Raw genomic sequence first — 20935 nt, 5'->3', positions numbered from 1 at the left:
AGCGAATAAGCCAAATTTGCCATATGTAAATATACTGATTCTCGTAAATATACTTATTCTCGTAAATATACTTATTCTTGTAAAATATACTTATTCTTGTAAATATACTTATTCTTGTAAATATACTTATTATATACTTATTCTTTTAAATATACTTATTCTTGTAAATATACTTATTCTTGTAAATATACTTATTCTTGTCTTCCGCTTGATGTTTTTAGTTTTTGTATATTTTCCCATTCTTTTATCAGATCAAGGTAGAAATACAGGATATCTTCATACAATACTAGTAAAGTTTAGACATTGTTTGATTTGATTAAACGCGTAAGTTAACATATTGACCTTCGATTGATAGTATGCATTGAAGGCCGTGTCGTTGGCGCCAAAATAAAAAAAAAATAAAAAAAATATCAGCATGGTATTGTATCTGTCCCGTGGATTCAGCAAAGATTTTAAAGTTCCATAAGCTTATGATTACTGAATGAAGGTTGTTAATTAGGTCTTGGGATGAAAAGATCTGCTCCCGATAGAACTAGACGATATGATTACTTAAAAAAATTAGGTAATTTATGGTTAAAACTATTATGGCATGTAAATAGAATACATACAAACGTGTATAGTAAAATTTACTGCAACCAGTATCAAACTATCTCTATCTGTTTAATGGAATAATCTACCATCTTTTAACCGACACTAAATGTCGTCATTTATAAATATCGAACAGGTAGGCCCCAATTTGAATATCCCCGGGTTTATAGCGAATAAGCCAAATTTGCCATATGTAAATATACTGATTCTCGTAAATATACTTATTCTCGTAAATATACTTATTCTTGTAAAATATACTTATTCTTGTAAATATACTTATTCTTGTAAATATACTTATTATATACTTATTCTTTTAAATATACTTATTCTTGTAAATATACTTATTCTTGTAAATATACTTATTCTTGTCTTCCGCTTGATGTTTTTAGTTTTTGTATATTTTCCCATTCTTTTATCAGATCAAGGTAGAAATACAGGATATCTTCATACAATACTAGTAAAGTTTAGACATTGTTTGATTTGATTAAACGCGTAAGTTAACATATTGACCTTCGATTGATAGTATGCATTGAAGGCCGTGTCGTTGGCGCCAAAATAAAAAAAAAATAAAAAAAATATCAGCATGGTATTGTATCTGTCCCGTGGATTCAGCAAAGATTTTAAAGTTCCATAAGCTTATGATTACTGAATGAAGGTTGTTAATTAGGTCTTGGGATGAAAAGATCTGCTCCCGATAGAACTAGACGATATGATTACTTAAAAAAATTAGGTAATTTATGGTTAAAACTATTATGGCATGTAAATAGAATACATACAAACGTGTATAGTAAAATTTACTGCAACCAGTATCAAACTATCTCTATCTGTTTAATGGAATAATCTACCATCTTTTAACCGACACTACATGTGCATAATCTTGATTTTTTTATATGATTAAATTGTCACATTGTTCAGTGTCCCTAAACAAGTTATAACATGGAAGGGTGCAATAGTGTATCAATATTCCTTCTTAAACTTTAGTATATGTATAACAGTAACAAAATTTGATTTATAGTATTAATATTACTTTGTCCCCTTTACTTGCAAAACATCTCTCTGATGATGATAATAATTTGAATTACGTCTCTGACCAGTTGGAAATCTAATTGTCTAAAGTCTAAATGAAATGTGAAGTTTAATCAAATATCAAATTTGATTAGGGAACAGGGAAATGCATTTCTTAATAAAATTACAATGCTGTTTGTTTCAAAGCAGTATTGGGCTGTTCATCTATTTAATCATCCTCGGTTACCCAGTGTACTCATTCCGTTCTACTCTACTATACCCTGGGTTAATCCATAGGGTTTCCACGATTTCAAATTATCTGCCCTGGCCTAGAATGTAGCTACAGTCTACGAACCAATCAGAAAACAGTTTACAAACCAATCGTTTCGGCTTCGTTTTTATAAGGGTAGATAACCATATTCATGTCCATTTACTGAATGATTTATATAAATAATGTATATGTTTATAATTTATTTATATTTAATTGTATTATCAAAATCTGTAGTATGTGTTGTTGATTTCAAATATGTATAACATCTCTATGTTTGACTTTTGTTATTATTATTATTACAATTCGTTCTTTGTATGAAATATGTCATTCTGTTATGTTTATTGTACTTGGCAATTTGATTCACAATAACGATATCAGGTGGACATAAAATTCCAAGAACGAACTATTCCAAATAAAACTAATGACCCTACATTATTATATGAACGTCTGGTCTTCATTAACATAATATATAATTGGTTGTTAATAATTACGCATTTAGAATAGGCCAACTCCTAACAATGTTCGATGAGAGTTACTTCCCTTTAACAACTTTCTTTTCAAATAACAATTTATGGGATTGTCGATAAAAATAGCACAATCATCAAGGGCGGATAACATAAAAACGTGTCTCCCCCATAGATTAACCCAGGGTATAGTGGAGTAGAACGGAATGAGTACACTGGATAACCGAGGATGCTATTTAATGTGATTTATATTTGATATTGATATCTGACTATCATAAAAAAAAAATGGCCTATTAAAAACAAAAATCTAATAACGAACTATATGTTCTTTCAGAATGTATTCAGATATCGTAAATTATATGCTAGCTATTATAAAAACGCACAATACACAAACAGGGTAAGCTGTATGATCAACACCTCCCGATCTGAAGAGCTACCAATTTTCCGTCACACTTTTTGGGACACAATAACTCTCCTTCTAATTGCCCTAGAATGTTCAAACTTGGTGTAGGTGTTTATTAGGTCAATGCCATGATGGAGTTCGAAGATGAGCATTTTCTGCTTAGGGTAAGGAGAGATAAGCAATTTGATTGGTTGATGCTTTGAGACACGATAACTTTAGTTCTAATTAAGTGAGAGTGATGAAACTTGCTGTATTGTTTCTTTACATCAATACCTTGACAAAGTTTGATAATGAGCATTTTCTGCCCAGGGTAAGCAGAGCGATAAGCAATTTGATTGGCCAAGACTTTGGAACACAATAACTCTCCTTCTAATTGAGCTAAAATGTTCAAACTTGGTGTAGGTGTTTATTAGGTCAATGCCTTGATGAAGTGTGAAGATGAGCATTTTCTGCCTAGGGTAAGTAGAGATAAGCAATTTGATTGGTTGATGCTTTGGGACACGATAACTTTAGTTCCAATTAAGTGAGAGTGATGAAACTTGGTGTATAGTTTCATTACATCAATACCTTCACTAAGTTCGATATTGAGCATTTTCTGCTCAGGGTAAGCAGAGCGATAAGCAATTTGATTGGCCGAAACTTTGGAACACAAAAACTCTCCTTCTAATTGAGCTCGAATGTTCAAACTTGGTGTAGGTGTTTATGAGGTCAATGCCTTGATAGAATGCGAAGATGAGCATTTTCTGCTTATGTAAGTAGAGAAAGGCAACTTGATTGGTTGATGCTTTGGGACATGGTAACTTTAGTTCTAATTAAGTGAGAGTGACGAAACTTGGTGTATAGTTTCATTACATCAATACCTTGACTAAGTTCGATGATGAGAATTGTCTGCTTAGACTAAGGAGCAATAAGCATTTTGATTGGTCAAGACATTCGAACACAACAACTCTGCTTCTAATTGAGGTAGAATGTTTAAACTTGATGTAGATGTTCGTCCTGACTGAGTTCAATGATTAACATATCGAACTAAAGCTAAGCAGAGATAAGCGATTTCCTAATCAATGCTTTGGGACAAGATAACTTTGATTCTATCTGATAGAGAGTGATGAAACTTAGTGTATAGTTGATAATCAGTTTGATTGATCGATACTTTTGAAAAGTATTTGGGGATTTCGGCAGTGGACATCAGCCGCACTGTTGGCTTGTCTGCTTAGGGTAAGCAGAGATAAGCAATTTGATTGGTTGATGCTTTGGGACACAATAACTTTAGTTCTAATTAAGTGAGAGTGATGAAAATTGGTGTATAGATTCATCACATCAATACCTTGACTAAGTTCGATAATTATCATTTTCTGCTTAGTGTAAGCAGAGCTATAAGCAATTTGATCGGTCGAGACTTTGCAACACAATAACTCTCCTAATTGAGGTACATGTAGAATGCTCAAATTTGGTGTAGGCATTCATTAGGTGAATGCATGGATGGAGTTCGATGATGAATATTGTCTGATTACGGTAAGCAATTTGATTGGTTGAGAGCTATGAAACTCCTAGTATAGATTCATTATATCTATTTATTTCGGGATTTTGGCGGGGGACATCAGCCTCACTGTTGGCTTGTTTCATTAAATGCTACTTTATATATATGGTACACAATACAAAAGACACATAAGAGAAACGTAGATCATAGTGAGCACACACGTCTATCTAAAGACCTGTCTTTAATTATACAAAGACCTGCGTAAAACATACGGTCGAATTATATATCGCACGGTAAAACAGTTTTACTTCCCAAATTTTGATTTAACACATACGTGTCAGATAAAGCCTGTTGGTCCTTGATTATACTCCTTTTGTTGTAGTTATCGCAACTAGCGAGAAAACACGCCAATTAAACAATACACACCATTGACATTTATTTTTTACCGGTTGGTTAATTAACACACCTCTACAGAAAATGCACCATCGCACAGTTTTTCACCCCTAGCGTTAATTAACTCAACTCTCAGACAGTTTTTCACCCTTGTTAATTAACGCACCTTATTTACAATTTTAACGTGGTAATATCGAGTAATAGTCGGGAAATTAATTTTCTTTCGATAGACGTACAAATAAGCCAAACAGAGATTTCTATAATGGCTGTGCACAGATTCACCTCTTAGTAGTTCTCAGTGTTACCATTAGCAGAAAATGCTCATCAGTCAAGGCATTCACCTAATGAACAACTACACTCAGATTACACATTCTAGATTCTTAGAAAAGCTACTATTTGTCGAAAAAAAGAGGGCCCATTTTAACAGTAAGCTACGGTTCGATTTTCATGAAATTTGATCTCTCTGTGACTGTTGAGAGAGATAACATTGGGGTTTAACGTCCACTCAACACAAACTAGGTCAGTTAGGGACTAATGGTTCAATTTTCTTTCAATAATATTCTTTAGCATAGGGGTCTTTAGCATGGGAGGAAACATGTGACCTGTAGAGAGGTAATATGGTACATAGTACTTTACTTACCAAATCTTCTCAAGTACCGTATTAGTGGTTTCCACTCAAATATATAAAAGTTATCTTTTTCATAATTTTTCCAAAATTTTTGCCAGGATCTTGAAAACAGTTTTCCAAGTTTTACAGAACTTCTCTCCACAGTCAACTTGCTCTAAATAAAACAAATGTTAAAATGGTATGCAGGTATTTTATTGAAGTCATGAATCATATCCCACCAGCAGCTTTGTTATCTCAGGCATATTAAAATAAATTCACAATCTTATGTTTAGAAGAAAGCTTAGGTCCTAAATTATGTAATTATGTAAAGGTAGAACAATGAATATTGGTGATTTCTGAATTTATTCATGTTTTTTTTTTTATAGAAGCAGTTCCACCATAAATAAAAAAGGATTTATATATGCAGATCAAAGTTCCAAATCAAAATGTTGAACCATTTGGAAATGATCACTAAATTTTCTAACGCACTCGAGATATATATATATATTACTTAATGTCTCACACTTGACCATTAAACTACAATTAACAGGGCTATATAACTCATTTTAGAAATTTCATTATTTGATTGTATTAGTGACTTGGTAATTGCAACAACCAGTTTCAGATATTTTCACAGGAGAAGGATAATAGTTTCTAAGCATCTTTAATCCAGAATAAACAAAATTAATTCACAAATACTTCTCCTTTAAGGATTTACTGACATTCATCAATAGCCACTGGTTTATGACTTGTACGATGATATTCCCAAACTTTGGATTTTGTAATGTATCACATTCAGAAACTTCAAATGTCAAAACATGACCAGATAACTATGTGCAACGTTTTTCAATACCAAAATTTTGAAATTTTATACAGTTCTTCCTTATGCCCCAATGAAGAATGTCACTGTTTTAATTAAAAAAAGGTAACTCCGCGCGCAATACGAGTTTGATGGGATTCTGTATCTAGATGCTGTCAATGATTCAGGGTAGCAAAAGAGTTAAAACATTAAATAATTAACAAAAAATTTACAACGTCTGATAGGATAAAGATAGGTCGCCAGGCAACGAAACATACATCAACTGCAGTTAAATCATCCGAGCGGTCGACAAAATGAAATGAAATGGGGTTTAACGTCCTACTGTTTTGCTCCGAACTGGGCTAATGAAGACAAGCATATGTCATACTCTGCGGTATGAGTGAAATTTTGCCCGGACAGCGGCACTACGGCCTACTCTTATATCGAATTCCAACTGTCAAGGGATCTTTTACATGCATGCCAATGTGTACACGAGACCTCGGTTTTTCGTCTCAACCGAATGACTAGACAGCTGTTCTTGTCAGGCCCTCCGTCCTGCATCACTGACAAGGGGGAACCACGCTGGAAAATCTGGGTGAACTTTCTCGGCCAATGCAGGGATCGAATACCCGCCCACCAGGCTAGTGAGCCAGCGTCTTACCCACTTAGCCACCGTGACCCCCAAGCGATCGACAAGGGTTGTCACATACTTATTCTTTTGTAGGTAAATGAGAGCATTTACAAGACAATTTCATACAGAATCAGATTATAATTTTAGTCGTTTGAGGGTTCACAAGGTTCTAAAAACTGCTGAAATTCAATAGGTTTCTTTGTTTCACTAATTCAAATGATGCATAAATTTCATACAGATGATAATTTATGTTGTTAGAGCTTTCACAAGGTTCAACTAGGTGAAACAGGGGCCATAACTCTAGAAGTTATAACAGAAATTGCTGAAATTCAATAGGATTCTTCGTTTCACAAATTTAAATTATGCATATAAATTTTATACAGATCAGATGATAACCTTCGTCATTCGAGTGTTCATAATGTTCAAAAAAGTGAAACAAGGGTAAAAACTCCAGAAGAAATTAACAGAAATTATTGAAAGTAAATGTGTCACCGTATATCACAAGCGGTTGCCATGCAAGATACGCCCACATTTTGCAAGAGATGGACAGAGAACAAGCTCAAAAAAAGAAGTGATTTTTTCGTACAATCAAGGGCCATAATTCAGGAAGTTATGATCCAATATGTGCGAATATCGAAAGGAACCAAGATCTTTGGGTTATAAATATGTATTTCAAGTTTCATTAAAATCGGACAAAAATTGTGACCTCTATACGGTACACAACCTTGATATACCATATTCTTACGCTATTTGAGAAAGAACGGCAGCCATTTTGTCTGTCAATTTTGGGCCGATTTTCACAAAATTCGAACTCAGTCGACCCTAGGGTGTAACGGTGATATAATAATATGTTTTTTTATATCGGATAAAAATTATGACCTCTATAGGGTCCACAAGCTAAAAACGCGATTTTTCGTACAATCAGGGGCCATAATTCAGGAAGTTACGGGCCGATATGCGCGAATATCGAAAGGATCCAAGATCTTTGGGTTATAAACTTACATTTCAAGTTTCAACAAAATCGGATAAAAATTGTGACCTCTTTAGGGTCCACAACCTTGATATACCATATGGTTACGCTATTTGAGAACGAACGGCGGCCATTTTGTCGGTCAATTTTGGGCCGATTTTCACGAATTTTGAACTCGGTCGTCCTTAGGGTGTAACAGTGATATAATAATACGTTTTTTTAAATCGGATAAAAATTATGATCTCTATCGGGTCCACAAGCTAAAAACGCAATTTTTCATACAATTAGGGACCATAATTCAGGAAGTTACGGTCCGATATGCGCGAATATCGAAAGGAACCAAGATCTTTGGGTTATAAACTTACATTTCAAGTTTCAACAAAATCGGATAAAAATTGTGACCTCTATAGGGTCCACAACCTTGATATACCATATTTTTAAGCTTTTTGAGAACGAACGGCGGCCATTTTGTCTGTCAATTTTGGGACGATTTTCAAGAAATTCAAACTCAGTCGTCCTTAGGGTGTAACGGTGATATAATAATACAGTTTTTTAAATCGGATAAAAATTATGACTTCTATAGGGTCCACAAGCTAAAAACGCTATTTTTCGTACAAACAGGGGCCATAATTCAGGAAGTTACAGTCCGATATGCGCGAATATCGAAAGGAACTGAGATCTTTGGGTTATAAACTTACATTTCAAGTTTCAACAAAATCGGATAAAAATTGTGACCTCTATAGGGTCCACAAGCTAAAAACGTGATTTTTCGTACAAACAGGGGCCATAATCCATGAAAATGTGGGCGTATAAAAATGAGTCAGAATTCCTCTTGCATAATAATTGGCATCGTTGTAAAGTGGAGAATCTCCAGTTTACAAATATGATCAAAATATTGTCGATGAATTGATTTTGAACAGATACAATTGAGTTTTAAAACCCCTAAAAAATATAAACAAACTCCGCTTGTTGCTATGCTGTCTACACAACTCGTTTGCTGATGGGCCCAGACACCGCATGCTTAGCATTTTGGTTACTTGGCTGGCTCGATTGGGTGATAAATATTTTGTTTTGGCGATAATGTTTTTGGGTACCTACATGCAATTCACTCTGATAAGTGGAAGGAAAAAATTAATTCTGATCCTATATACATGTACATTGCCATTGAGTGTTAATCAAAACCATGTGGCTGATTGTGTAAATTAATCGACAAGCGGGTGGGTGTCATTGAGTAATACTAATCAACTGCCACGGAGCAATGATAAAGCCGTCGACATGGTGTCGGACCCATTATTGACTGAGTGGACAAAATGCCGAAAAATGAGTAAAAATGGCAAAATACCAACATCTTTAGTCTGCTACTAAAATGTTATTTCTTGACCGATTTGAATAAAAATTGGCATCTAGGTTAATATCAGTCTTATTTCAGCAATTAAACAATCAGAATAGAGCTAACAGGGTAATAATGACAAAAATTGCAAAATTTGCTGAAAAAGACATATTTTCAGATAGCGACCAAAATGTATTTTATTGGCAGATTGCATTAAAAATTGGCATCTAGACTAATATTGGGCTCCTGAACCCAATGAAACAACCATAATTGAGCTATCTGTTATGGTTCTGGGTAAAAGACATGGGGAAGAAGATAATGCTTTCTGTAGTTTGAACATTACAAAGCGTTGAGGAAAAGGTAATTTTAGATGGTCACCAAATTATAACTTTTTCACAGAGTTGTTGATCCCGCAAATCCAATACAATCTCCAAAACTAAGCTACATGATATTGCTTTAGAGTAAGAACAGGCATTTTTTGTTTCAATTAAATTGAAAACTTTTTAAAAAATCCATCTAACGGTCAATATTGAAGAAGTTTCGGTGGCTGTGCTGTCTTTAAAAGTACCATATTTATCAATATCACTGGCTAATGCAAATAATGTAAACTTTATCAAACCTGAGCATTATATTATAAAGAAACTGCATATTAATTATATTATGCTTAGGTTTTATGCATAATATAACAAGCCAACAGTGAGGCTGATGTCCCCCGCCGAAATAGGAAAATAATTAGAGGACACATATAAATTTATCACAAATAAGCGGAACGGACAGACAGACAAACAGACAGACGGACGAACCCATTTTAATAGTTCCCTGCTTTCTTCGAAAGGCGGGGGACAATCAAAGTAGGAGAGTTATTGTTTTCCAAAGTCTCGACCAATCAAATTGCGTATCGCTCTGCTTACCCTGAGCAGAAAATGCTCATTATCAAACTTAGTCAAGGTATTACTGTAATGAAACTATACACCAAGTTTCATCAATCTCACTTAATTAGAACTAAAGTTATCGTGTCCCAAAGCATCAACCAATCAAATTGCTTATCTCTGCTTACCCTAAGCGGAAAATGCTCATCTTCGAACTCCATCAAGGCATTGACCTAATCAACACATACACCAAGTTTGACGGACGAACCCATTTTAATAGTTCCCTGCTTTCTTCGAAAGGCGGGGGACAATCAAAGTAGGAGAGTTATTGTTTTCCAAAGTCTCGACCAATCAAATTGCGTATCGCTCTGCTTACCCTGAGCAGAAAATGCTCATTATCAAACTTAGTCAAGGTATTACTGTAATGAAACTATACACCAAGTTTCATCAATCTCACTTAATTAGAACTAAAGTTATCGTGTCCCAAAGCATCAACCAATCAAATTGCTTATCTCTGCTTACCCTAAGCGGGAAATGCTCATCTTCGAACTCCATCAAGGCATTGACCTAATCAACACATACACCAAGTTTGAACATTCTAGCTCAATTAGAAAGAGAGTTATCGTGCCCCAAAGTATCAACCAATCAAATTGCTTATCTCTGCTTACCCTAAGCGGAAAATGCTCATCTTCGAACTCCATCAAGGCATTGACCTAATAAACACATACACCAAGTTTGAACATTCTAGCTCAATTAAAAGTTATCGTGTCCCAAAGCATCAACCAATCAAATTGCTTATCTCTGCTTACCCTAAGCGGAAAATGCTCATCTTCGAACTCCATCAAGGCATTGACCTAATCAACACATACACCAAGTTTGAACATTCTAGCCCAATTAGGAAGAGAGTTATCGTGTCCCAAAGCATCAACCAATCAAATTGCTTATCTCTGCTTACCCTAAGCGGAAAATGCTCATCTTCGAACTCCATCAAGGCATTGACCTAATAAACACATACACCAAGTTTGAACATTCTAGCTCAATTAGGAAGAGAGTTATTGTGTCCCAAAAAGTGTGACGGACAGACAGACGGACGGACAGACGGACAGACAGACGGACAGACAGACGGACAGACAGACGGACGAACCCATTTTAATAGTCCCCTGCTTTCTTCGAAAGGCGGGGGACAATTAATATGCAGTTTAATATAGAAACTCTGTAAAACATCATAATATAATAAAGAAAGAAACTGTATAAAATCAGAGCAAATGTATTTTTTTTTGTTTATGTTTTGGTTGGTCTCATCCACTCCCAGGGCAGAATTCTGTCACATGATTCAGCGATATCGCTAAGCTAACCTTTTTCACTGGACCGTACCACATAATTCAAAGGGACTAACATTAGTGAAGCTATTAATTTGGATCGAGAAATATGTCTACTAAGATGACATACCATTCATTCAGCACCATACTGTCCAAAAAAACTGAAGCGACAGTTGATTGATGGCGATTTGACAGCCGATTTGTAGGCGAGGATTTTGTCATTTTTGCCGTTGTGTAAGCCTCTGGTAAATCGTCAAGATTTCAACGTTAATAATATTACTATTTTATTGCCATGTTAATAAAAATATCCTAGGGGATTAATTTTACACAAAACGACTTTTACAGGGCATTATTTACCCATAAGGGAATCGTTTTGGTTGAAAAGCTAAAGTGACCTAATTCCGATCTGGGATGTCGTGACTCGTCTGCTACAGAAGGAAGCTCAACCACGACTGCGCATTAAGTGATGTTAAAAAGGTTGCCGCGAGCCGCCATTTGGTACAGGATTTCAACACGAATTGCATCTTAAAGTTAATTTGTTTAGCTTTATTTTCGTATCAAATATGCAGGTGTTATTTTCAAGAGATCGTATTGAATTTTAGCCTTGAAAATTTTTGTTGACTTTCACGGCAAAATAAGAAACTTTGGAGAAATTTTTTGTATGCAAATTTGATACGAATCGAAAGCTTGATTCAAGGGCTAAATAAATATTCTGGCCACGATGTGTTAAGGCCATTGGCGCATTAGCGCGAATCAAAATATTGACGTGATCTGTGTTTGGACTAATTTTTAATGAGGTTACAATTAAGTAAATTACATAATGCCAGTAATTGTCACAAGTTTCAACATTTATTTTTTCATATCTTTTAAACATAAATACAATCATGTTAGGTATTATTAGAAAGAAGATAAAACAAACATTCTATGAATAAATTATCTTTTAATAACTATAAGAGTGATAGCAGTACTGAAGTTGGAAAGTTGACTTACATTCTGTAATTAGCAACATCGCCATTGTTTTCCAACAGGCTTGGCTGGTATTTGCCGGTATCTAATGGTACCTAATATGAAAGCTATCGACAGCAATTTATGGTATCTCTACGCCTAATGGCTGTCATATTTTTATTGATTTTTTCCGAAATTTACGACAGCAATTTTTGGCCATCGATGTTAAATCTATCGATGGCCATTCCCATGTTCACGACAGCAATGGCTGCGATGGCTCTCGTGAATTTTGAGCCCTGCAGAGATTATTGTATTTTATTAAATCAAAGGGTAAATCAGATTGGTCATACATAATTAAAGGATTCAATTCATACTTCATAAACCCATACTCGACTGAGCTGTATTAAGGTATAAGTTTTGTGTTTGACTAGAGCTGGACAATAACTTTTAGCTACAAAAATGAGCTGTTTATTTTACTGATGTATTGATTATATTATAAGCTATCCATAATGATGTTGTCTGGGCACTGCAACAGATGTATAACGGTTCTAGTGACGATTGTGAATTGATAGAACTTGATAAATAGAATGATGCCTGTGACAATTGTGAATCGGTAGAACTTGATAAACAGAATGAAGTCAGTGACAATTGTGAATCGGTAGATTTTGATAACAGAATGATGTCAGTGACAATTGTGAATTGATAGAACTGATAAACAGAAGGATGCCAGTGACAATTGTGAATTGATAGAACTTGATAAACAGAATGATGCCTGTGACAATTGTGAATCGGTAGAACTTGATAAACAGAATGATGCATGTGGCAATTGTGAATCGATAGAACTTGATAAACAAAATTATGCCTGTGACAATTGTGAATCGATAGAACTTGATAAACAGAATGATGTCAGTGATAATTGTGAATTTATAGAATTTGATAAACAGAATGATGTCAGTGACAATTGTGAATTTATAGAACGTGATAAACAGAATGATGCCAGTGACAATTGTGAATTGATAGAACTTGATAAACAGAATGATGTCAATGACAATTGTGATTTGATAGAACTTGATAAACAGAATGATGCCAGTGACAATTGTGAATCGATAGAACTTGATAAACAGAGTGATGCCAGTGACAATTGTGATTTGATAGAAATTGATAAACAGAATGATGCCAGTGACAATTGTAAATCGATAGAACTTGATAAACAGAATGATGCCAGTGACAATTGTGAATCGGTAGAACTTGATACACAGAATGTCAGTGACAATTGTGAATTGATAGAACTTGATTAACAGAATGATGCCTGTGACAATTGTGAATCGATAGAACAAAATCCTGAACCAGCCAAGCCGCTGAAGGATATAATCAGAGACACTAATAATCCTAATATTTTTATTCGAAAAAATGTGAAAATGGAAAAAAATGATAATAGCAGATCTGATAAAAAAAACTACCATGCTTAATTGTTATTTTTGTGAAAGATTGATTTTACACCCAACCGTCTATATAAAAATTAATCGTTCTTGTGCTGAAGTTAAATTTTTTTTAGATGAACCCAAACCAATTTTGACCTGCTAAGAATACTTGGAGATAATAAGCACAACAGAAAAGTCATTGAGTCAGGGTGTGGGAAATAATCCTGCCAAGAAGTCCAACTAATATAGATACTTTCAATATTTCTGATTATGGTCCTTGTCCGGAATGCAAGGAGTGGTTATTGATAAGAAATATTAAAGATCACCACACAGTTAACCACAAGAAAAGTGCAAGGACATGTAATAAAGATCTTAAGTTGCAATCACGTATTCTGGCAGGGCATATCAAGTATAAACCGTCTGAACTTCTGCTAAAAGAAGTGTATTCAATCCTGACTCCCGACAGTGTGACTGAAACTGCACAGGGCGATCGATCAATTAATTGTACTGTTAGGTGACAGCTGGCTTAGACGCAATAGACAATGTGGAGAAGCGTAAATATTATGCCAGTCAGAAAATGAGACTGTGCGCTAAGTTGTTGATAGAGCTTAACCCATGTGAACAATTAGATGTTTACTTGGTGTTTTAATTGGATGTTAATGAATAGTTCATTTTAGATAGTTCAGTTTAGTGTTAAGTCATGAACAATTAGATGTTTTACTTCGTGTTTTAATGTTACTTGTTTTGAATTAACCCTTTCATTGCGTCTACCCGGTAGTACCAGGTATTATAAAAAGTCGGTAAAATATGCGTACCCGGTATTACTGTGTACTCAGTAAAGACCTCGCTAAAATTAGTACTGTAACTGCAAGTGCCATCTATTGTATTTTCTATACACTAGAACATATTTCCACGTGTTTCAAAGCGGCAAACCGTAAAATGGCGGAGTGCATAGTGACAACGTAGACGATGCACTCTCGACGAAGTCGTGAATGACGTCTTGCTGACCAACACGTGGACAATTTCAAGGCGGGTGATACACATAATTCGTTTCCAGTTACTTGATAATGATAGTAGTCAGGATAGTGATTGGTATTATGAAGTGTGTGATTTGTTGCGCGACATTCCGCCCATGGCTAGCTATGTCTCCCGTGCATGATGAACAAGCCCAATGGGAACACAATAGCCCTGTGTATGCAGTAGATTCTGACAATAATTCTGATGTTGATAATAATGCTGGCCTGCTGGATCGTAAAAGACATAGGCAATTCTTGAGTCCCGAACGTGTAGATCTATTGACTGAATATATTGATAATGATATGGGACTTGGGGATGAAAGTGAAAGTAAAAACAAGGTATTGCAATCCGCACGTGGTCATGGCAGCGGGAGACGTCATGTGCGTGTTCGTGGTGGCATTGCTCATGGCTGCTATTGATATTTTTGTTCATTTCATATATCTTTATCAAAATCCAGTGAAAAAAACAATATCTCATAAGTATTTCATGAAGACGTCACGTGACTATTATTATGCAAATTTCCAAAATTCTATTTTTTCCTCTTAGCCCAACCTCTTGCCCATCCCAACAGACAAAAAGATTTTTCATAAAAGCTTCCATAAGTACTGTTTGGCATTCAGTTCCAACCCCCCTTTTTTCCTCAAAAAAGGGTCTAGCACAGGCAGTGGATTTACGTCTAGCATTGAAAGGAAATGAAATGAAATGAAATGGGGTTTAACGTCCTACTCTTCTGCACCTAACCTGGGCTAATTGAAGACGGGCATACGCCATACGGTGTGCTATGAGGGAAATTTTGCCCGGGCAGCGGCGCTACGGCCTACTCTTATATCAAATTCAAACTGCCAAGGGATCTTTTACGTGCACGCCAATGTGTACACGGGACCTCGGTTTTTCGTCCCATCCGAACGACTAGGCAGCTGTTCTTGTCAGGCCCTCCGTTCTGCATCACTGACAAGGGGAAACCACGCCGGAAAATCGAGATGAACTTTCTCGGCCAATGCAGGGATCGAACACAGCATTGAAAGGGTTAAAGTTAAAAACTCTAAATGTATTTTATCTTACAACCAGCGGCTGCCAGGCAGAATACGCCCACATTTTCGAGAGATGGATAGAGAACAAGCTAAAAAGAAAGTGATTTTTCGTACAATCAGGGGCCATAATTCACGAAGTTACGGTCCGATATGCGGGAATATCAAAAGGAACCAAGATCTTTGGGTTATAAACTTACATTTCAAGTTTCAACAAAATCGGATTAAAATTGTGACCTCTATAGGGTCCACAACCTTGATATACCATATTTTTACGCTATTTGAGAACGAACGGCGGCCATTTTGTCTGTCAGTTTTGGGCCGATTTTCACGAAATTCGAACTCAGCCGTCCTTAGGGTATAACGGTTATATAATAATACGTTTTTTTAAATCGGATATAAATTATGACCTCTATAGGGCCCACAAGCTAAAAACGCAATTTTTTGTACAATCAGGGGCCATAATTCAGGAAGTTACGGTCCGATATGCGCGAATATCAAAAGGAACCGAGATCTTTGGGTTATAAACTTACATTTCAAGTTTCAACAAAATCGGATTAAAATTGTGACCTCTATAGGGTCCACAACCTTGATATACCATATTTTTACGCTATTTGAGAACGAACGGCGGCCATTTTGTCTGTCAATTTTGGGCCGATTTTCACGAAATTCGAACTCAGCCGTCCTTAGCGTATAACGGTTATATAGGGTCCACAAGCTAAAAACGTGATTTTTCGTACAATCAGGGGCCATAATTCAGAAAGTTACAGTCCGATATGCGCGAATATCGAAAGGAACCGAGATCTTTGGGTTATAAACTTACATTTTAAGTTTCAAAAAAATCGGATAACCAGCGGCTGCCAGGCAGGATATGCCCACATTTTCGAGAGATGTATAGAGAACAAGCTAAAAAGAAATTAATATTACGAAGTAATAGCTTTTGTGATCAGGCTGTTCTTTCCTCCGTGACTACCATTTACAGGCACTTCCGTTTCTTTTCTCCTTTTCCCGCCACTTGTACAGCACTTCCGTTTCCTTCCTCTTTGTCTGGCCACTAAGCTTCGCAGAGAATTTCTTCAGAGCGCAAAATTTAACGGTTGACTACTATTACAGTGCTTCAGTTGACACATTTTTCGGTAGAAGTTTTGACTCTATACATCAGGAGCAGTGAGTTTGGTAATTGGTTTTAACTTTTGCATGGAAATTCCTAAGCGAAGTAGTTCCTCCGTGCGGTAATGTGGAATGTTCATTCCAGTCGCCATTTTATGTGGCGGGCCATCGTGCTTAGAAGTCAAATGTTTTGCACTATTATAACTACTTTCACTGAGAACTGCTAAAGGGTGAATCTGTGCACAGCCACCCTATAATTCTCACTCATCGTTGTTATTTGTACGTGTATCGAAAGAAAATTAATTTTCCAACTATTACTCAGTATTACCACGTTAAAACTGTAAATAAGGGGTGTTAATTAACAAGGGTGAAAAATTGTCTGAGAGGTGAGTTAATTAACGCTAGGGGTGAAAAACTGTGCGACAGTGCGTTTTCAGTAGAGATGTGTTAATTATCTGACCAGTAAAAAATGAATGTCAATGTTGTGTATTGTTTAATTGGCGTGTTTTCTCGCTAGTTGCGATAATTGCAAAAGGAGTATAATCAACAGGCTTTATCTGACACGTACATGTTACATCAAAATTTGGGAAGTAAAACTGTTTTACCTAGCGATTTATCATTCGACCGTGTGTTTTACGCAGGTCTTTGTATAATTAAAGGCAGGTCTTTTGACAGGCGTGTGTGCTCGCTATGATCTACGTTTCTCTTGTATTGCGTACCATATATATAAAGTTGAATTGAATGAAATAAAAATATGGATCTATCGTATACGGAAAGGCGAATGGAATGTCGTCATTTATAAATACCCAGCAGTCACGCCCAATTTAAATATCCACGGGAATATAGAGAGTAAATCCAGCAAAAACAACATAAATATATTTCTGCTTTATTACTAAAAAGACGCGCACTCACCGTTTGACATTTATTAAATTTATAAAAACGTGCCACGTTGCAAAAATTGTGCATCTTACCTTCAATAGCAATATCCATAAAACAGAAATCTCCATATTGATAAATAATACGGCACAACCACCCGAACAGTGGTAATTTCCACACAAATGATATATTTAAACTAAAATTACTTTAGCTTTTCACTAAATTTACATTGCATACAATCCAACGATCCTCATTCCAGAACTTGTAATTTACATTTAAACTAAAATTACTTTAGCTTTTCACTAAATTTACATCGCATACAATCCAACGATCCTCATTCCAGAACTTGTAATTTATAATAGCCGCTTTTATGCAATTACAGAATTGTCCCGTGATCTAACATATCAAAGAAGCACATACGAGACGTAATCATTTTTCGACACATGTCGTCTATTCTTAGGACTATACTTGGCGTTTATACTGCGTGCCATATAGTCACGCTACTTATAAAGTTGCATTTAATAAAATAAAATATTGACCATAATCTATCGCACGAAATGCAATGTCGTCATTTATAAATATCGAACAGGTAGACCCCAATTTGAATATCCCCGGGTATATAGCGAATAAGTCAAATTTGCCGTATGTAAATATACATGTACTGTCTTCTTATTCTTATGACGGGCACCTGAAATAACCCAGCCACATCAGAAAGCAATATCAGGTTTATTTTATAATCATTTTAGACATTGTTTCATTTGATTAAACGCGCAAGTTCACATATTGACCTTTGATTGGTGGTATGCATTGAAGGCCGAGCCGTTGGCGCCGAAATGAAAAATAAAAATCAGCATGGTATTGTATCTGTCCCGTGGATTCAGCGAAGATTTTAAAGTTCCATAAACTTATAATTACTGAACGATGGATTTGCTAGCTATTATAAAAACGTACAATACACAAACAGGGTAAGCGATATGATCAACCTTCCCGAAGAACTACAAATTTGTCAGAATTTTCAAAGAAAAAATTGACAAATTTTATAGTGTAATATCAGTATCTTCTCAAATAAAGCAAATGAACAGTTTTCCAATACGCGCGAATAAGCTCGTGCACACCTTTACATGTGTAAAGCGTGACTATATGGTACGCAGTATAAACGCCAGGTATAGTCGAAAGAATAGAAGACAAGTTGTAAGACTTTGGTCCTTAAGACAATATTGGTTAACTCTTTCTATAGAGTCAAATCCCACGTACTAATAAAAGCTAACGACATGTTTATATGTAAAAAAAAAAAACAGTGATATTTTGGGAAAATCCTAACCATTGTCAAAATATTCATCAAATTCTATCTGTTTATGACATATGGTTGGTAGACCAAATAAGGTGGGGCTGACAAGGAAAGCTGTCTAGTCGTTCGGATGGGACGAAAAACCGAGGTCCCATGTACACATTGGCGTGCACGTAAAAGATCCCTTGACAGTTGGAATTCGATATAAGAGTAGGCCATAGTGCCGCTGTCCGGGCAAAATTTCCCTCATAGCACACTGTATGGCGTATGCCCGTCTTCATTAGTCCAGGTTAGGAGCAGAACAGTAGGACCTTAAACTCCATTTCATTTCATTTCATTTCAAAATAAGGTAATGTGCCCCCCCCCCCCCCCCCCCCCCCGGTCTTGGGAAATGGGGAGGTTTATTCCATATTTTAGATTGAAATTAAAGTCAAGGTCAGTATAGGACGTGCAGAAATTAGGGGTTATAAAAGAGGGTGTTGAGTGAGAATGATCAGAGCTCACCCAGGTATTCCGAGCAGCTATCATTTATTGAGAACAAGGGACCTTTGAAGCCAATCCAGCTTAATAATAAAGTTGAAGAAATCATTTAACCTGTAGTTTTATATATACTATTCAAAAAAAGTAGGGGATATTTGATTTTTAAGTGTTATTAAAGTCACCTAATGAAACTGACGAAGAAACAAATGACAAAATGAAATGAAGTTCACATTCATCGATTTATTCCAAATGATCGTTGGACTAAGTAAGGCACAGACTGACCATTATAAGGGTAAAATGATACCCGGGGTCAAACAACAAAGTTACCACAGCATCACAACCAAGTCAGTAACGGGTAAATCCTCCACTGTTTGCCAAACAAGCATTGATCCTAATGAGACGTCTAAGGTCATTTTGGTCCAGATTGTCCCATTCCTGTTGCAACGCAGCAGCAAGTTCTTGGACATTGGCAGGACGTTGTTGACGTTGACGTAACCTCTGTCCAAGCATGTCCCAGACATGCTATATGGGGGAGAGGTCGGGACTCAGTGCTGGCCAAGGTAATGTGGTGATGTTCTGTTGTTGGAGGTAACATGTAACGATCCTGGCCCTGTGACATCTTGCGTTGTCATCCTGGAAGATGAAACGGCGGCCATGACGTCGTGCGAACGGCACAACATGGACTGCCAAGATGTTGTCCCGGTAGTACTGGCCTGTAACACGCCCTGCAACAACATGTAAAGCCGTTCTTCCAGCAACAGTGATGCCTCCCCACACCATAACAGAACCACCCCCAAATCGATCATGTCTGATGACGTTAACGTCTTGGAAGCGCTCGTTTCGACGACGCCACACCCTCCTACGTCTGTCAAAAAAATCAACAGTGAACTTTGACTCATCTGAAAACATCACATTGCTCCAGCGTCGATTATCCCAGTGTTGACGATCCCTACACCAACGACGTCTTGCCTGAATGTGATGATCTCTCAAACAAGGGATCACGCGAGGATGTTGGGCGCGAAGGTGACCCCTATGCAGTCGATTCCGAATCGTCTGGCCACTCACTCTCACACCAGTGTCTGTTTGAAGACGAGCGCTGATCTGATTTGCTGTGATGACACGATTTCTCAAGGCCAAGGTACGGATAAATCGATCTTGGGCTTGAGTTGTCACCCTTGGTCGACCTGAGCGTGGTCTGTCCTGTACAGATTGTGTATCACGGTATCTGGACCATAGCCTGCTTATGACAGACTCAGAAACATTCATCGTCCGCGCCACAACCGCCTGTGTTGTGCCGATCTGTAGCATGCCAAGGGCACGTAACCTTTCATTTTGGGTAAGCCGACGCATATCAAAATTTGTTTTCTGGTCACTAAAACAATTAAACTGATGTTTCCACCCTGGAATTCAATGCCACAATGACTGTAACATTCAAAGTCAGAGTCGTGCAAATCTTGGGTTGGACCCCCATGATGATCCCAAGCATCACCTGCATTCCATGCAGTAGCTATTGGTGTGTTTGGGCGTCACATGTAACTGGAAATGTTTCTTCTGTTAGGTTCTATAGTGACTTTTTTCGTAGTCATTTGCATATTTTAGTATTATGCCCCCAAAATCAAATATCCCCTACTTTTTTTGAATAGT

The 20935-nt window shown here is 36.5% G+C and overlaps 1 protein-coding gene across 1 annotated transcript in view; it reads right to left on the bottom strand.

Moving 5' to 3' along the window:
* The window catches only part of LOC130010729 (E3 ubiquitin-protein ligase rnf213-alpha-like), a 368341-nt gene that overhangs the window by 326860 nt on the left and 20546 nt on the right, over nt 1-20935 (bottom strand). The window contains exon 2 of the mRNA XM_056098708.1: nt 5242-5383. The gene's annotated coding sequence lies outside the window, so the exon portion shown is untranslated. The remainder of the gene's footprint in view (nt 1-5241; nt 5384-20935) is intronic.

This window comes from Patella vulgata, chromosome 2, assembly GCF_932274485.2.
Source record: "Patella vulgata chromosome 2, xgPatVulg1.2, whole genome shotgun sequence".
Lineage (NCBI taxonomy): Eukaryota > Metazoa > Mollusca > Gastropoda > Patellidae > Patella > Patella vulgata.
This window is presented reverse-complemented; position numbering and strand designations above follow the sequence as displayed.